This window comes from Chlorocebus sabaeus, chromosome 17, assembly GCF_047675955.1.
Source record: "Chlorocebus sabaeus isolate Y175 chromosome 17, mChlSab1.0.hap1, whole genome shotgun sequence".
Taxonomy (NCBI): Eukaryota; Metazoa; Chordata; class Mammalia; order Primates; family Cercopithecidae; genus Chlorocebus; species Chlorocebus sabaeus.
The window spans coordinates 3455964-3473785 of record NC_132920.1 but is presented as its reverse complement, the minus strand read 5'-3'; the positions used below and the strand labels follow the sequence as shown (position 1 = coordinate 3473785).

The 17822-nt window shown below is 44.2% G+C and overlaps 1 pseudogene; it reads left to right on the top strand.

Annotated features, from left to right (window-relative positions):
• The first annotated feature begins 1389 nt into the window (after positions 1-1389).
• On the top strand, positions 1390-3059 carry LOC103222391 (phosducin-like protein 3; annotated as a pseudogene).
• The last annotated feature ends 14763 nt before the right edge of the window (positions 3060-17822 follow it).

Here is a 17822-nt window from a genome sequence, read left to right as displayed (position 1 = left end):
AAAGCATATGGATATATGGGGATATATTATACTATTCTATACTGGACTGCTTTGGTGAAAATAACGAATTTTTTCAAAGAATAATTATATGTGAATAGTAAAAGCAAAAAGAGGAATGCCTACGATTATTGAAATAATTAATACATACCTTTCTTCCTTTATCTAGAGGCTCATGACATTGAATATCTGTCTACACTTACCACTGTCTTCCAAAACAAGAATAAGGATTGCAAATCTTGAATTAAATTGTCTTAACAGTTGCATTTCTCTTGTACTATATTCAAAAGTCTATACTATATCAACTGCCACTTTTAAAATAATGATGTGTGCTAAAGGTTTTTCAAAGTGGAATGAAAGCAACATGGTGGAATTATAATCTTTTAAATAAGCATGGAACTTGCCAGCTTAATAAAAACCTTGACAGACATTTCATTTCATTGTCACCAAACCACAGGGTAGGTCAGCTAAGCTTTATTAGTGCCGATTCTATGACGGGGAGTGAGGGGAGAGAATAACATCCAAGGTTGCACAGCTGCTAATGGGCAGAAGTAGACAAATTCGCATTCTTTTGCTTCCTGTTTAGTATTTTTACCCACCGCACCACTCCACTCATATAACTTAGAAGGGCAAGGTACATTGTAGTTTAAAAGACACATTAAGATAAAACGTATATTAAAGTGTATAAAGTGTATGATTAATGTGTATCTTAATGTGTATAAAATGTATCATTTTATAAAATCAAGAAATTAGATCAATATGATGTAAATTATAATACTTAATTCCAAGAGCTAATTTATTTAGCATGTAATTTTTTTCTAAAAATGTGGCTTCTGGTGTTTCCATCAACTTTAAATGCTCTCCAGGTTTTCAAAACAAAAATTTCAATAATAAGAGAGAGAAAATTTCCACTGATACAAATCATATGATAATTTGCTGATATATATTACTGAGGAAAAAATGTATTTAGCTCAATTATACCCTCCAAGTACTTCTGGCTTTATTATTTCATCATATCTTTCTGGCTCTACATATTTTTATATCTGATACAGTTCATTGTTTTGAGATTCTGCAACCTTAAAGAACTACTAAGTTTGTATAAATATTAGAGGAAAATAACATCAGAACCTCTACCACGAAAAGCTAAAGCCCGCAATTAATGAGCATCTAACGCCTCTGACGTTATTGTGTGTCAGTTTTTCTGTAGCTAGAAATTGTCTCACAGTGTTTTAAGTATTAAAGTAAGAGGAAAGATTAAAACAAACAAAGCAAACCCAAACTTAAAAATGAGAAGGCATTCCCTGTGCAAAAGCTAGCAGGAATGTGTGAGGAGGGCACAGGCTGGGATGAAGGGCAGTGGGAGAGAACTCCAGAGGAAGGAAGAATGAGAAGATGCAGTTTAGGAAGGATGACCAGGAGGCCAAACACACAAAAGCAGAAGTAAAATCTGTGTGGAAGGCAGTAGGAAGCTTAAGTTGATAATCCCAAAAATCAAATCAATAATGGGTGGTCAAACTCGAGTTGTTTCCTTAGAACACAGAAAGAATAAAACAAAGAAAGAAAATATATGGAATAAGGTGATGTTTGTGGAGAAAAGTGGATGTTGAGTGAGCCAATGTATATATTCTGGAGGGAAAAACCAGAACAAATGAAACAGGACACAGAGAGAGAGAGAGATAGAGAATCTCCCAAGCTGAAGAAAACACCTGTATCTTAAACCTGTATCTTTTATATAGATTAATAGAGATCATCATATAGTAGGATGGACCAAACCTGGTCATGTATGTCCTGGAAAATATTTAACAAGGAAAATAAAGAATCCTTTCACCTTTCTGGCCAGCAAAAGCTATAATCAAAACCATTAGAGAAAAATCAGTCTAGACTCAGAATCTACAAATATTATGTAATAAAAGAAAAGCTGAGTTCTGAAAGATAAATTTTGGCCCATGAATTGACAACCAGTCAAGTTGTTACTACATGTGAAGATAATAGAAAGACAGTCTTATGCATGCATACAAGAGCTTGGAAAATAAACCATTATGTATTTTAACCAACTAAGAAATGAAGCAGAATTAAGAGCTCAAGCATGAAGATATAAAAAGATTTGCAATGAACACTGAAATTAGTTAAAACAGAGATAAGCCCAAACACGCTTGTAAATATAAATATGCCAAATTAATCCAAATACAAAAATTAAGAATTACTCTCAAAGGAGACGATATGAGGAAAAAATAATTTAAATATTTACAATCCGGATGTGATGAAATTCAGCCTCCACAGCTGGTAATTAGCAGAGTATTAAAAAATTTGGGGGCACAGCTGGCTTGAGCAACTGGAAACAAGACGCAGGACCCCAACGCAGACACTGAGTGGAATGACATCTTACGCAAAAAGGGTATCTTACCTCCCAAGGAAAGTCTCAAAGAATGGGAAAGGAAGCGGAAGAGGAGCAGCGCATCCTCCAGCAGTCAGTGGTAACAACACATGAAGATATGACTTTGGAAGAGCTGGAGGATCATGAAGACGAGCTTAATGAGGAGGATGAACATGCTATTGAAATGTACAGACGGCAGAGACTGGCTGAGTGGAAAGCAACTAAACTGAAGAATAAATCTGGAGAAGTTTTGGAGATCTCAGGGAAGGATTACGTTCAAGAAGTTACCAAAGCTGGCGAGGGCTCGTGGGTTGTCTTGCACCTTTACAAACAAGGAATTCCCCTCTGTGCCCTGATAAATCAGCGCCTCAGTGGACTTGCCAGGAAGTTTCCTGATGTCAAATTTATCAAAGTCGTTTCAACAACCTGCGTACCCAATTATCCTGATGGGAATCTGCCCACGATATTTGTTTACGTGGAAAGAGACATCAAGGCTCGGTTTATTGGTCCTCTGGTGTTTGCCAGCATGATCCTGACAAGAGACAAGTTGGAATGGAAACTGTCTGAATCTGGAGCAATTATGATGGACCTGGAGAAAAATCCTAAGAAGTCGATTGAAGATGTGTTGCTGTCCTCTGTGCGGCGCTCTGTCCCCATGAGGAGGGACAGTGATTCCGAGGGTGACTGAGGCGACAGCTGCCATCACATGCCGAACCTCCTTGTGACAAATTGTCTGGACTTTTTAAAAAAGGAAAAAGCAAGAATGAATCCTTCTGTTTTTTAGTTTTGTTTAAAATATGTTTCAAATCTTTACATTTTGGAAATAATCATTGGTGGAAATTCTGTTAAAAAGATTTTGTTAGTAAATATCTAGGAGTATAATAACACTTGTTTAATATAACATGCAACATTTATTTGAAATAATAAGCATTTAACTTACCGAAATAACAGTCATTCCCTGTAAAATCAAGGGCAAACAAGATTTTTACTACCAATGCTAGGGTTAAGCATCATCTTAGATAGCCTGACTAGTGCATCAAAACAGGAAAAAGAAATAGAAGATAGCAGTGGAAGAGAAAAAGTTAATGCATCATTATTTTCAAATGATGTGACTGTCTCCTGGTTAACCTAAGGAAATCAACTTAGACACTGTTCCAGTGTATAAACAAATGACTTCAATACTTGTCCTATAGACTAATGATAATCAGTTATAAAATAAACAAGGAAAAATGCACTCAAAATACCAAACAAAGTATAAATTATGGGAGCAAATTTAATCAGAAAAATAAGAATCTTTGTGAAGGAAACATCAGGATTTTGCTGAGAGATTTTTTTAAAGACAAATAAATTGAGTGATAAAATAGTCTTAGAAACACATTGAAAATATAAAATTCTCTACAGTTAATCTACAAATTTAATATAATTCCAATCAAAATCCCAATGTTTTGAAAGTTTTGTTTTTTATTTTTGTTTTTTTCTTGATGAGAAGAGGGAGTTGGGGAAATTTAACTTGTAATTTGTAAAGTTTGTCTTGAAAATTAAATGCAATCACACAGCTTAGTGTTCTAGTTTTTAGTTTTTTGGTTTCTTTGAAAGGCACATGGTCTTAAAATGGGGTGGTATCCAAAATCAGACCTAAATATAGACTAAATATAGAATTTAATATATAAAGAAGACAACATCTCAATAGGGTTGAAACAACCAATTAACTCATTGGAAAAAAATAAAATTAGATTTTTTCTTCATATATAAAAATAAATCCCAGATGGATTAATAAATTAGATGTAAAACTGATAAACTACAACAGTACTTTCTGTGTCATAAACCACAGAGACAAGATTAACAGATTAGCTACATAAAATTCTCAAATTCATGTATGCCAATCATTTCTCTTTCCCCCCTAAATATAACAATGAAACAAAAACAAACTCACTTTTGGTTACAAGTAAGTTACTGGACAACCAGTGGTTTAAGTAGTAAAGATATTTCATTATCTTGCATTACAAAAAGTGGGAAGTAAGTGGTTCCAGGTTTGGTGCAGCAACTCGCAGACGCGAATTCTTTCCATTTTCCTCTCCACCATCCCTTACGTGTGGGCCTTGCATGCTCCCACTTGTCATCTCATATTGCAAGATGGCTGCCACAGCTCCAGCCATTAAATCCACATTCAAGACAGGAATAAGTGGAGGGGAACAGCACCAGCCATAACTTGTTATAAGGAGCAAAACCATTCTTAGAACTCTCGCCGACCTTGACTTCTGCTTATGTCTTAATGGTTAGATCTACATCATAAGGCCTCTCGGAGATACAAGAAGAAGTAGGAAAACTAAGATTTCCTTTTGCAGTCTCGGAAGAGAAAGTCAGGCAGTGGAGAAGGAGATTGGCAGTGGGTGCTGGGTTAGCTAACCAACAGTGGCTGACCTACCCAGCATTCACAGAGTTAGACAAATGATGAATTGGGGTGGGGAGCTGGGGGAATTACAGTGTCTGAAGGGAAATGAAAAGACGCATTACTGTATAAGAGTTCTTACAAACAAATAATAAAAACATTGGAAATTATAATAGAGTCTAAGGATGTTGTTAGAAGTCAATTTACTAAGGGAAAAACCCAAATAACCATTCAATAGATGAGGCAAATGATCTATTTCATCAGTAATCTAAGAAACAATAGCTTGGAAATTGACCAGGATTATAAGTTCGATGTTCTCTGTGGGCGAGGCACTCCATGCGTCCGCTAACGGTAGCATGAACTAAAGGCTCTTGTTAATATGCGTCAATGACCTTTGTAAAGGTTCACATCACTTGACACAGTAATTCCAAGAATTAGCCTAAAAAATAGGAAAGTATGTAAAGATACATGCATGGATTTTTATCAAAACATGGTTTAAAATAGCAATACACTTGAGGCAGTTGGTTAAATAAATTATGCTATCCACTAAAAATAATGCTATGGTTTTCTACCTACGGATGTGGAAATGTCACATGAAACACTGCTGAGTGGAAAAGCTACTTGATTTCTTAAACAAGGAACATGTAGTCTTTGCATCTGAAAGATATTTTTAAAGTACAGTAAAATCCCAGCTTTAGAAATTTTAATTTGTATGAATACTGTGGGAATATTTTCTTTGTGTGTTTTTGTGTTTTCCAAGCTTGAATCTTTAAACATACATTATTTCTTTTTATTGAAATGAAATTACATACAGTGGGACGCACAGCTCTAAGTGTACAATTCAGCGAGTTTTTACAAATGTCTACACCCGAGTGAGCCACATGGCAATGAAGCTCCCTTTTGTCTCCTGCCAATCAATCCTCTCCCCGTAGGCAACCACTATTGTAACTCACAGCATATATTATTTTTGTAATTTAAAAAATACTTAAAATTTAAATATAAGCAAATCCTCACAGGAGAACTTGCAACCAACATACGATAATTACAACAAACTTCAGATTGAGAAAATTTGGCATGAAAACTACTGTTAGTGTAAAATGGCAGACTTTAAAAAATGAGATATCTGTCATTTTTTTAGAGGATTTGCACTCTCATTATTCTTCATCAAACCCTTCTGATTTTTCTGCTGTCATAATGGAATATGTTTTCCATACAACATTACACATGTATATACCATTTAAAGATAGAATTCCAGGAAAGAGCAGATTTAAAGCCAGGCATTCATCTGGAAAAGTTCATTTCTTCCTCCTCATTTAAGAATGACTCTTTGTGTGAGTAGGGGAGGGAGGCTCATGAATGCCCAAAGACTTTGAATGAATGTTATTAGCAAAAATACACAAGGCTTCTGCCATCAGGGATCTCACAGCCCGGTTAAGGAGATAAGACTAAAGAAATTCATCTGTAGCACAAGATAGCACATTATGTGAGACCTGTGTAAGCAAGAGAGTCAAGAGCCCCATTCTGCCCAACAGTTGTAAGGATTACAGAAACAGGTGGCTGTGAAGGCCTTTGTAAATCGCCTGCTGCTGCCTGACACGTGTCTGCTGTGGTTCTCACGGGGTCTGATGGAGAAGCCAAGGTGTTCATCGCTCAGTCTGATAAGTCTTGACCCTGCCCCGCATCCTGATGGCCTGTATGCTCTGAAGGAACACAATTTCATGAGGGATAGAGAGGGACAAGAGAAGAAACATGAGGCCGGCGCGATCCGCGCAATCACAGAAGCCCAGTGCAGCTCAGAGTGAGAGGAAAGGCAGGCCAAGGAGGTGGCCCAGCGACCAAGGCCCCAAGGTGATCTCCGTGTCCTGTCATGAAGAGAAAAGAGCAGCCTGGTCTGAAAGAGCTGGTATCACCAGCAGTAAGCATGGGGAGGAGGACAGCTCGACATGTCAAGACTTGAGCTCACGGGCTGCCAGGGGCAACCATCATCTAAGCAAGCTGTGGCCTTGCCCAGGATGGGCAGGGCCTGTCACTCACAGGGATCCGGCAGGCAAGCCCCCTCCAAACCACTAATCTCCACACCCTGGCCAGCATCCTTCCCCTGGGGCTGAGGAGCCCAGGAAAAGTGGTGCTGTGTCCACTTTTCCTGAGCAAGGAAAGCATCAGAACCCTGTGGTTTTTAATCCGTGGGAGCATTTTAACCCGGAGGCTTCCTGCTTGTGTAAACTTGTAAGGCCTGATACATTTACGCAGAATTTCTCCTGGTGTGAGGGAAGCACCCGACTGTTTCCAGGTGGCTTAGTATTAAACCTCAATGTGTTTTCCCCAGAGCCTTCTTGCTGCACTTTGCTTACATCTGAGTAGTGAAGGAACTTTTTATTCTTGTGCCCTCCAGATTTTCCCCAGAGAGTGTTCTCCCGTGGGCCCCATTCGTCCAGTTTTCAATACCCAGGCACACACTTAGGACCTCTCAGAGCCTGCGCAATCTTCTAACAAATTTTGACCCTGTAAAAGTGCATGGCAAAAGAAGGTTTCTGCCCTGAAGGCCCAATGGGTGCTGCTACAGTCACGATTTTGCAGCGTGGGTCCCTTTAAAACAAGCCCGGAGAAACCAAGCTGAGCGCCAGTGAGCTCCCATCAGCAGGATGTCCACCGTCTCCTGACTCCTGCTCAAGGGCTTCCACAGCCCCCACATTCCTCAGTGAAGGAGGACACACACAAACCTTTCTCCTAGGGAACGTGTGTGCTGGAGGCAAGAGCTCTCCTAGCGATGTTCTGATGTCTTGGTGTAGACTCGGTCCCCCAAAGCCCACCTGTCCTTCTAATGGCTCAGGCCACTGAGTCTCAGGCTGGGAGCGAAGGGGAACTTCTGAAGTGAGGCCCACGGAAGCTTAAGTCTTGTAGAACCACCAATTGGATTGTCATATTTACTGGTTGTCAATTCAGGACGGGAGAGGACCAAGAAGAGAACACAGCTGGGAGCTGGGAGGGTGACGGCTCTCAGTCACCGCTTCTTTCTGTAACCCAGGAAGGTGGGCTGTTTCTAATGAAATAAAAAAATACATCTATCCACCCGTGACTGTGTAACAAGCACATTGCTGAGCTCATTTCCATTTTTGTAAAATAAGAATGATAATACATACTTTGAAGGGTGGTTGTGAGAGAAAGAAAGTCTAATTTCTTTCTATTGCCTACTTCATTTCTCTTTTTCCCCGATGGTGCCTTAATCTTGTAACACAAAGAGCCTTTGAGCCTCTTACCCAGCACAGGCCTTGGTTTCTACACAGCCAGTTCTGACACCACTTCCACCTCATCCTGTCCCCAAGGCCGAATAAGAAAGACGTTTGTCGAGAGGCTTCTGTTCAGTTCTCAGATCTGCATCTGTTAACTTGCTTTTGCAGATGGCTTCTCCACTGTGGTCACATTTTCAGGAGCAAGTAGAAGGTCTGAGGCCTTCACTAGCCCTGTTTTTTCAGAGCATACGGGATGAGATAACCCAGCAGACCCACCCTGCACTGAGCCCTCAGGCCCCGCAGGGGAGGGGGCTGGCTGTGGGGGCGCGTCCCTCACTGTTGGCTAGAGTCGGGGATTTTCATTATGCCAGCGTGTTCCAGCTAGATGGACTGTTTCATTATAACCATTAAAGTCATTTGATCTATTTATGATCGTAGATCAGCTGTTGTAACAAAAATTACACAAGTATACTTTATTTTAAAGAAACTCAAAATAGAAAAAGCTGAATTTGTAATAACCCCCATGAGGCAATTTCTCATATTATTGGGAATTCTTCACCATTGAATTCCTCCATCAATACCTTTAAATCCAACAGAAGGATTGAGAGAGGAAGAACCTCATTTAGTGGGTGGGCTTTAAACTGGATTCCCTGGAGCTGGGGGGATTTCTGCAGATGTGCCCTGGGGGACACCGCACTGAGCCCCAACCCCTACAGCAATGGAAAACCAAACAACGAAAACCAAAACCCAGCAACTTCACTCTTCTGTTCTCTGCACCAGGCTTCATGTGTAAGGTTTGGTTTGAAGAACGGATTCTATGACTGGAATATTTTCAAAAACCGTGGACCCAGTCTAAGAGCATGTGTTACACAAACGAGGACCCCGAAGAACAGAGAAGGGAAAAGGCTTGCTCCAGAGTCAGATGTTGAATTTGCTCGCCTTGATCCCAGCCTAGTGTCTGCTAAATTTTCCAAATGCTGTCTTTTTGTGAGGGTTGGGGAAAGTAAAAAGGGAGGAACAAAATTAAACAGGTGTGTATTTTTAAAACATCAATAACTATCTGGAATCCATCATAAATGAAGAGAGAGGATCACTAAATATCCCACATAGTTTCATGAACATTGCTTGCAAATAGCAGTGCAAAGGTCTGAAAGTCTGAAGAGATTATTTTGAAGATAAATGCAAAGGTTTTTTGTTTTTGTTTTTGTTTTTTTGTGTTTTTTTTTGAGACGGAGTCTCTCTCTGTCGCCCAAGCTGGAGTGCAGTGGCCGGATCTCAGCTCACTGCAAGCTCCGCCTCCCGGGTTCATGCCATTCTCCTGCCTCAGCCTCCCGAGTAGCTGGGACTACAGGCGCCTGCCACCACGTCCGGCTAGTTTTTTGAATTTTTTAGTAGAGATGGGGTGTCACCGGGTTAGCCAGGATGGTCTCGATCTCCTGACCTCATGATCTGCCCGACTCAGCCTCCCAAAGTGCTGGGATTATAGGCTTGAGCCACCGCACCCAGCCCAGAGGTCGTTATAGCATATATTCTTTTTTTTTTTTTTTTTTTTTTTTGAGACAGAGTTTCGCTCTTGTTGCCTGGGCTGGAGTGCAATGGTGAAATCTCGGCTTACTGCAACCTCCGCCTCCAGGTTCAAGTGATTCTCCTGCCTCAGCCTCCCGAGTAGCTGGGATTACAGGTGCCCACCACCATGCCGGGCTAAATTTTTGCATTTTTAGTAGAGACAGGGTTCCACCATGTTGACCAGGCTGGCCTTGAACTCCTGACCTCAGGTAATCTGCCCGCCTCAGCCCCCCAAAGTGCTGGGATTACAGGTGTAAGCCTGTAATTAATTGAGGAGAACTCGTTAAAATTTAGATCAATCACTGATGGACAGAAACTTTAAAGATTCTCAAAGTAACTTTTTTCTCTTAAACACATCAACCTTTTCCCCTTTCCATTATTTGCTTATCATTTACCTAACAGACCACTTTCACACTTAATAGTCTAAAGATAAATGTCAAATTGTCTCCTGGCCAAATTATCAGGACGTTAGAATTTGTGGAAATTTTACTCCATGCACACCCTCTGCAGGGAACAGGGAGCAGCCATTTTTTTTGTAGGGCCCTTATCTATAGAAACAACGTAAGTCACTCAATATTAGTCCATCAGCATCATTCTGGCTGCCCAAGTTCATATGATCCCATAAAGGAAGTCCTCTCCCAGGCAGTGACAGTGGTCTGTGTCCCAGGTGACCCCTATGGGATGGCCTTGCTAGGCAAGGCCCCTAGCTCCAGGCCATCTGGTCAACCCCACCTGCACAGAGTGGATTGGAGACTATCCCAGAAGGGAGAGATGAGGACAGGGACACTAGGACCAGGCTCAGGGAGCTACGGCCAGAGAACATTAGGGTTCCAGCCACCAGGGACAGGACAGAGGCAGGATCCCCCTTGCCTGGATCAAAGAGTGGTACTGACTCTGTAAGTCAAAGCAGCAAAAGAAATGGAAATAGAAAAATTCTATGTGCTAGCAACTTTTCAGCCATATCTCTCTGAGCAATAATTAAACTTGGAGTTGAATATCAAAAGGGAAAGGGTGCCATTGCTGTCAAACTGCATTTTGAGTGTCTTCGCTGCAAACTACTTGCATTTCCTGTTTCAAGCATCACTGTGATGTTTATAAAGAATTCCCTACGCATTTGGACCGAGGATGATTATTCTAATGTATGTAGGGCGCCGACTGGCTCTGTGGAGTTTTCAGTCTCCACAGGGATTTTTTTAAAGCATATCTTTCAAGTTGAACACAGCAGGGAGCCAAGCTACAAGGGTCCAGTTTTCCTCCTGTGGTCACGTTAAGGACTGCAGTAATTGGAACTTGACAAGGACAAGAGCTCCTGGTTTTTAAGGAACTGGGGGTAGGCACGTACATTGGCAACGCTGTGTGTAAAACTGCCCTCTCCTCTGTGTTCACCACACTGGAGTCCGGGGGGCTGCAGCTGGTTGTGAATAATCCAAGACAAGGAATCAGCTGTGCTGCCCAGCACAAAGGGCTCACGACAAAACCTTGGTGGCCAAACTCTGAATTACTCCACCTGAGGCAAGATCCCCATCCTCATGGTGCCAGGGAGAGCAGTCCTTCCCTGGGGCTAATCCCTGTAGGTAGAGGCCCTCCTGAGCTGGCGTGGAAGACCCCAGCAGGAGCCAGGGCCTGGGGGATCTGCATGTATTTCAACATCAAATGCACAAAGCGATTCCTTCCACAGATCAAACTCTGGCTGCTGTGTCATCCTTCTTCAGGACAGGTTAAGATTCATCTAAGATTCCAAGGGAGTGAGGTGGGAGGGACACTGCCCATCAGGTGTTGGCTTTTTGTTTCATATCTCCCTCAGGTAATCCCTCCTTCACATTTGTCTCGTGCCACGCTGGAGACAGAGCATTTCTGTTCGTTGCCCTTGCCCCCAGTCGCCATCTGGCCTTGCTGACTCTAAGAGGTTGGTTACCAGTGAGTCTGCTCCAGCCAGACTAGAGCAAATCCAGCAAGTGCAGAGCCCACTCTGCCCTCATGGAGATCAGTATCATCCAAGTCATCCCAGACAGCATCCAGAATCAGTCCCAGAGCAGGGCTCGGGTTGCCTCTAAAAAGACATGCTTCTAAATCCCATTCAATATGAGCATCTGATGTGTTTAAGCAAAGCCTACCAAGAAAATAGGAGAATATCCAGATGTTTCCATGAGCAGGAGGCTTCATTCTGACACCATTTCCAGAGAGTTATTGCTTGCAGATCAGGACCAAAATTCCCTAGAGAGGAAAGCCTTTCTCCTTCTCATTTCAGATTCCACACTGTGCACCTCGTCACCTCCTTCACACCCTGGCTCAGAGCTCTCCTCCTAGTGAGGCCTGTTCTAAGCGCCTCATGTAAAAGTGCCCCCCCAACTCTCACCCACACACCCACACATGCACCCAAAAACACACACATACACACACACACCCAGGAAACACACCCTCATGCTCATCCAACATAATCCCAATACACATACACACTCATACACACACACTTCCACACATATACACACTCACACACACAGCACTCATACCACAGCCTTTCCAATTCCCCTTCTCTGTTCTACTTTTTCCTTTTTCTTTAGCATTTCTGACCTGAAAAACTTCCTTACTTATCAAGTATGTTGTTGATCATCTCACTCCCCACTGCTCAAATGAGGCCGAAGGAGCCCGTGTTTATTCACTGATGTATGAGCGCCCAGAACTGCGCCCGCCACCTGGAAGATGCTTCATCCGTATTTGTGCAGTGACCTTCAGACAGAAAGAAACATGCGATTAGATTGTGACGGGTTTTCAATTAGTGAAGACATCTTACTACTAGATGTTTTAAAAATAAAATACTAAAATATTTGCATGGGTTCACACTTCAGTTACCTTATTTTGATGCATTATTTATTCAACAGCCTTCTCCTATAGACTCTGTTTAGGCTGCAAAGAAAAAGAGGGAGTGGAGGAAGGGAGGGTGATTCAGTTAGACAAGATATAGGAAATCAAGAAGAGCGATCCCTCTTTAGAATCAGGAGGCTAAGACTGCCCTGTAGGGGCCAATTCTCATTTTGCAGAACTGAGATCTCTTCCCTAGCCATTAATGACCTGAAAATCCCCCACTGAGTTCTGGAGTTGCTGTGTATCATGCATTATTGATCTATAAAAGTGACCTCTCTGGGGCAGGATATTTCACAAAATTTGGGGGATTCGAGTGTACTTGCAGTGACAGCTGCCTTGGGCAAGGGTCCCTGGTCAGTAATACTTCCTCGGATGTAGCACGACTGTGGGTGTAATGGGGATATTCCTCAAAAGCCTGTTGTCAAAAGAGATTCTCCCAGTCTTCCTAAAGGGGAAAACCAACACCAACTTCAATTTGTTAAAAGTAAAACAAAAACAAAAATGTCTTCAGGACTCCAATGCTGTCACACCACACCTTTTCTCCTGGGTTAACTATTCAAGGGAAGGAGTGAAAAGGGGGCCATGAGATAGTGAGACAAATCCAGTTTTTAGAAGCTGAGACCTGCCCTAATGCTATCACTAAAACGGCTGTGTGTCTTTGGGAAAGTCATGCAACTTCTCTGATTTTCTCACCTGTAAAATGAGAGACTTGTGGGCAACATGGCGAGACCTCATCTCTACAGAAAATACAAAAATTAGCTGCGTGTGGTGGCACGCACACCTGTGGTCCCAGCTACTCGGGAGCTGAAGTGGGAGGATCGCTTGAGCCATGATCACGCCACTGCACTCCAGCCTGGGCGACAGAGCAAGACTCTCTCTCTCAAAATAAAATAAATAAATAAAATAAATGAGAGGCTTGGAACTAATCCAAGAGCTTTGCTTCTCCCTGGAGCCAGTCTCTCAACCTCTGTTTCCTCAACTGTAAAATGGAAACAGAGTTCCTTCTCAAGCAGCTCAATGCCAGCACACAGTAGGCGCATGGTTGGCTGTGCCTCCCTCTCCTGGCTTCCTTTCCCTTGTTCTGCCAGCGCTGTGTGTGTGGGGGGGTGTTCCTGTCATTGATTCCTGTTTCTCCCCAGTGCCTGTTGAGGGGCGGGGCAGGAGGTCCTAATGGAAGCTCTGTAGGGCACAGAGGGGTAATGAGGAGACCCCGTGTGCAAGGCTTCTGCCTTTGCACTCATTACCAGAGGGTGGAGTTGGAGAGAAATGCTCCTGGGCAGCTATTCAGCATCGCAGCCATCCTTCATGGGCTCCTTCTGAACCCCAGCTATGCTGCTAGGATGCGTCTCATCAAAGCCCCACGACAACTCTATGGGGCAGATGCTGTTGTCCTATTCTGCAGGCCCAGAAGGGCTAAGAAAACCAGAGGTCATGGAGACAGGATTCTGAGCAAGGCCCATTTCCCCGAGAGCCTGCGTTCTTTCTATGGCCCTTCCAGCTATGCAGTAAAAGTGGCTCTGGCTTTAGGCTGAGGAAAAGAGCGTCCTCTCCCAAGAGGCTCTGACCTCCACCATGAACCTCTGAATGATGTCTTAGCCAGGTCTTCTGCCAGCCGCTCAAAGGTGCTCTGTGGCCCAGGGTGGGCCATGCTAGGCGTGACCAGCTCCTACCGTAGGTCACAGAGGCTGTGGCCAGCTTTCTCCTCTGCACTGACGGCCACTGCCCACATCTCAAACACCTGAGCAGCAGCAACACCGCCACCGCTTTGGAACTTGTTAAAGATGCAAATCCCCAGCCTTGCTGCAGCCCTACTCAATCAGATACGCTCACTAGCCCTCCAGGGAATCCTTCACACGCTCAAGTTTGAGAGCCACTGATGTCTGACCCCATGCCCTGGATTACCGTAGCTCTAGGCTGTTGGAACAGGAGAATTGAGCTCAGTCTCCTCACAGCCTACGGAGGTGCTGACTCCCTGTTTGGTGGAGAGCGATGGGCATGTGTGTGTGGGTGGAGGGGGAGATAAGGAGAAGGCTCTATTTCCAGCAAGAACAAGATGTTTCTTCCACCAGAATTAGCACAAGACAGCCCAAGCCCAGCCAAGGTAAGCCAAAGTCCCCAGGGGAGGTTCAAACCCAGGGAGTTCATGGACAGACACCAAGTGCTGCAGACCAGAGAGGGGTCAAAGGGAGAGGCACAGGCCAAGGAGCAAAGAGCCGTGACACCCAGCAGGGTGGCAAGCACAGCCACAGACAGGTCTGGGCCACCTGCTGCCCAGGAGGTGGCCTCAGGTTACAGTACACAGCATATCCACCAGCTTGGTGGACCCAAGCCAGGGCAGGCAGGACACCTGCTTAGGCACGTCAAGAACGGGATGGCTGCATCTGCCCCTCCGTCATTCATCTACTACAGAGAAAAACAAGGCAGTCCTTCCTGGTCCCAGGGTGACTGTATAGCTGGGAATGGGCAGGGCTGCTTGGGGAGCTGGGGTGAAGGTGAGGAATGCTTGGGAATGTCATGTCAGGGCCCCTTTGCCAGAATTCCTCATATGAAGATGACAGATAACCAGCAACATCACTTTCAGCAGTCAGTTTCTGTGATAATGGAAGCCATAATTGTTACCATGAGATGTAATTAATCTTCAGACCGATAATGAAATGCATTGATGAGCTTGTTAGTTTCTCCACAGAGTGCAGTAAAAGAGTGTTTGAACTCAGCAGATGTTTATCTTCTGCCAGAGGACAACCGCTTCCCATTCTTCCAGAGCAGGAATAACGTGAGAACAACCCACCTCAGTCCACAACACAGGCCAAGACAAGAGGAGCAGGGGCCCCCGCCTATACCCCAGAGGAGCAGAATGACCACCCACCCTCGAAGGGCTCGCTAACCCCTCCTCATATCAGGGGGTGAGGAGAGTGCTGAAAAGCACTTTTAAGTGCATTTTTTGTGATCACTCCTTTGCCATTTCTCTGTGACAGGATCCGCCACAAAGTAACCCCAGCGGATGAGATCACAGACTGCAAGCAGGGTGCTGTCAAGGCAAGGAGCTTCTCCTAGGGAGACTCCCCTGCTTCATTTTGTGAGCAAATCAAAGACTTGTGTTAAGAAATTGAATTACTTTTATATTTTATACTGGTGTGTTGAATATCATTTATTAAAATGCATCTAGTTCAAGAAAAGCCGAAATGAAACGTGATCCCGTAACGAATCAAATTTAGATAACTAATTTGATATTTGCAGAGGAGAATGGCCAGGAAGATGGTGTTACGTAATTTTTTTTGACAAAAAGGGCAGCAGCCGTGGATAGAGCAGGAGAGAGGAGGACCTACAGCAGATGTGGAGGGAGGGGAGAGGGAGGGAGTGGAGAGGGAGGGAGGGTGTCAGAAAGGGAAGAAGGAGGAAGGCGAGAGGGAGGGAGAGTGCCGGAGAGGAGAGAAGGAGGGAAGGGAGTTGGAGGAAGAGTGATGGAGAGGGGAGAGCGCTGAGGGTGCTGGGGAGGCAAGAGGGGGTGCTGGAGAGGGGAGAGGGAGGGAGGGTGGGAGCCAGAATCAGAGAGGTAGGCAGATGCTTGAAGCCCCTTGAGCACTCTTGATGTCCAAAGGTGAGTGCTGCGTGTTTACAATGTCTAGAATTTCTTTTCTAGGCTGGAAACTTCAGGGAACACAGATTTCCATGCGCAGAAAGCTGAAGACCTGAACTGATCTTGAAACTTCTACTGTGGTGCCCTTCAAACCATTCTCCACACTTCAGCAGGAAGGATCCTGTAAAAACCCAAATGTTTTCCCCATATCCTTACTCTACTTAAAACACTTCCAGGCTAAACTCCTTAACAAGGCTTAAAAGGCTGTGCCTGACCTCCCAGCCTCCTCTCCAGCTTCAACTCCATCCTACTCTCCCTGCTGTCAGAGCCAGGCCTCCCTGGCCTTGTCCCCAGGCTTCAGGTGAGCCACACCCATCCTGGCCCCAGAGCTGCTAGCCCAGAGCCCTTCTGCTCTTCTGACATCCTTTGCCTCCTGTCCACTCCTTTTCCTTAAGATTTCAGCTCGAAAGGCACTCCTCAACAAAGTCACTCCTTCGACCAGGTCAATGCCCTTGAAATCACAGCACCCTCTGCCCCTTTACTTCACTCACCACATGAATCTGGCCACTTACAGATGTGTGTGTGTGTGACCGGTTTGTGTGACTGCTGACCACCTGTAAGCTCCCTATGGCTAGGAACATGTTGCCGCAATTGTTACTCCCCAATGTCCAGCCTACCCGATACATTGTAGGTGCTCAGTAAGTGCTACATGAATGAAGGAGTGAATAAGTGAATGAATAAAGGAAGGAAGGAATAAATGAAGCCGTTTGGTCTGTTATCGAGTACTGTATCCTTTTTTCCATATATCTGTTGAACCCCTAATATATACATTATATCGTTGTGAGGTAGGGTGTCACCTCCATAAAGAGCTTTGCTGCTGGAGTTAGAAAGCCTTAGATTCAAATCTCTAATCTCCCCCCTACCTACCGTGTGGCCTCAGGCCGATAACTGAATTCCTTCTGAATTCAGTTTTATCACCTATATATTGGAATTACAAAAATACCTAACTCATTGAGTTGTGTAAATTACATAAGACGCCCTCAGCCACGTGGATGAATAACAGTAACGTTCACTGAGCTCTTGCCCTTAGCCAGGAATGTTGTAAGGTCTTTAAAATGTATCAGCCCATTTTATCCCCTGCAACCTGATGGGGTAGGTAGTTGTAGCTTTTCCACGTTGCCGATGAGGAAACTGAGGCCCAGAGGAGCACGAGAGGGCACAGTTGCTAAGTAGGTTCTGACTTCACCTGCCTGTTTTCTGAGCCCAACACCCTAGGTCTCCTCCCGGCCCTGCCTCTCACACAGAGAATGCTCACAGAAGAAAGCTACCGTTTACTTTATAGAATCCGGAAAAGTCACAAAACAATGAGGATGAGTAACAGCCACAGTTTCACGTTTCACTTCTCTCTTCAGTCCAGAAATCTGCATGACCATGGAAACGGCTTCAGGGATTTCCAAGAGAATGCTCTCCGCTGCAGAGGTGACCTTCCCAGGAGGGAGAGTGACCTTGGTTCACTCTCTTTGGCCACCCTGTCCTAAGCTGTCCAGATGAGGTCCAGGAAGGGTCTGGGACAGGAGACAGCCATGGCTTCTTCACTCTGTATTCAGCCTCAGGGAACTGGATTACTCCTGAGAAACAAGCGGAAGGAGCTCAGCAGTCAAGCAGGAATGCCTGTCAGCGGGGCGTCTTCTGGACATTGACACTGGTTCCTTCCTCCTTGGAGTGAGATCTGCCATTTCCCAATGAGGGCACCAGACCCCGACTCCTACGGTACGTAGATGCGTACTCAGGTTTGCTGAGAGCTGGTGGGGGTGGCTGGCAGGTGAG